The following is a 1777-nucleotide window of genomic DNA, read 5'->3' on the forward strand; positions in this document are numbered from 1 at the left end:
CCCCAAATATCCAAAGCAATCCTAAGAAAAAAAAATAGGACAGGAGATACCACACTCCCTGACTTCAATTTATACTACAAAGCAACAATAATCAAAACAGCATGGTATTGGCAGAAAAACAGACACACAGACCAATGTAATAAAATTGAAAACCCAGAAATAAGCCCAAAAATATGGGCAGATAATTTCAACAAAGGGCCCAAAATCATACAATAGAGAAAAGAAAGCCTCTTCAATGAATGGTGCTGGGCCTTTGTATTGGTGGACACCACTGAGTAAGCATCATTAAAGTATCCCCTCCCGCTGTCGTCATGTCTAAGTCAGAGTCTCCCAAAGAGCCTGAACAGCTGCAGAAGCTCTTAATCAGAGGTTTGAGCTGTGAAACAACCAATGAGAGTCTGAGGAGCCATTCTGAGCAATGGGGATCTCAGACTGTATTGTGATAAGAAACCCAAACACCAAGCACTCCAGTGGCTTTGGGTTTGTCAACTGTGCCACCGTGGAGGAAGTGGGTGCAGCCATGAAGGCAAGGCCACACAAGGTGGATGAAGAGTTGTGGGACCAAAGCGGGCTATCTCAAGAGAAGATTCTCAAAGACCTGGTGCCCACTTAACTGTGAAAAAGACTTTTGTGGGTGGTATCAAAGAAGACACTGAAGAACATCGCCTAAGAGATGATTCTGAACAGTATGGGGAAATTGAAGTGATTGAAATCTGACTGACCGAGGCAGTGGTGAGAAGAGAGGCTTTGCTTTGATGACATTTGATAACCATGACTCTATAGGCAAGATTGTCATTCAGAAATACCATACTGTCAATGGCCATAATTGTGACGTAAGGAAATCCCTCGTACTTCATCTAGCCAAAAAGGTTGAAGTGGTTCTGGAAACTTTGGTGGTAGTCAAGGAGGTGGTTTTGGTGGGAATGACAATGTTGGTCATGGAGAAAGCTTCAGTGGTCGAGGTGGCTTTGGTGGCAGGCATGGTATTGAGGATATGGTGACAGTGGGGATGATTATAATGGATTTGGTAATGATGGAAGCACTTTGGGAGGTGGCGGAAGCTATAACGATTTTGGCAGTTACAACAATCAGTCTTCAAAGTTTGGACCCATGAAAGGAGGAAACTTTGGAGGCAGAAGCTCTGGCCCCTACAGCGGTGGAGGCCAATACTTTTGCCAAACCACAAAACCAAGGTGGCTATGGCAGTTCCAGCAGCACCAGTAGCTATAGCAGTGGCAGAAGGTTTTAATTACTGCCAGGAAACAAAGCTTACTTAGCAGGAGAGGGGAGCCAGCGATATGACAGGGAAGCTACAGGTGACAACAGATTCGTGAACTCAGCTGAGCACAGCAGTGATAGGGCCTAGCTGCTACAAAGAAGACATGTTTTAGACAATACACATACATGTGGGCAAAAAACTCGAGGACTGTGTTTGTGACTAATTGTATAACAGGTTATTTTAGTTTCTGTTCTGTGGAAAGTGTAAAGCATTCCAACAAAGGATTTTAATGTAGATTTATTTTTGGACCCATGCTGTTGATTGCTAAGTGTAATAGTCTGATCATGATGCTGAATAAATGTGTCTTTTTAAAAATAAATAAATAAATGAATAAATGGTGCTGGGAAAATTGGAAAGCCAAGAGCAAAAGAAGACTAGACTGCTACCTGTCACCATATACCAAAATTAACTGAAAATGGATCAATGACCTAAACAAGACCTGAAACAATAAATTGCATAGAAGAAAGCATAGGTACTAAGCTATGAACCTTGTGTTCA

The 1777-nt window shown here is 42.3% G+C and overlaps 1 pseudogene; it reads left to right on the forward strand.

Moving 5' to 3' along the window:
* Positions 1 to 311: 311 nt before the first annotated feature.
* Positions 312 to 1249, forward strand: LOC109433936 (heterogeneous nuclear ribonucleoprotein A1 pseudogene; annotated as a pseudogene).
* Positions 1250 to 1777: the final 528 nt, after the last annotated feature.

Source organism: Rhinolophus sinicus, chromosome 18 (genome assembly GCF_057876585.1).
Source record: "Rhinolophus sinicus isolate RSI-liver-muscle chromosome 18, RSI-T2T, whole genome shotgun sequence".
Classification (NCBI taxonomy): Eukaryota; Metazoa; Chordata; class Mammalia; order Chiroptera; family Rhinolophidae; genus Rhinolophus; species Rhinolophus sinicus.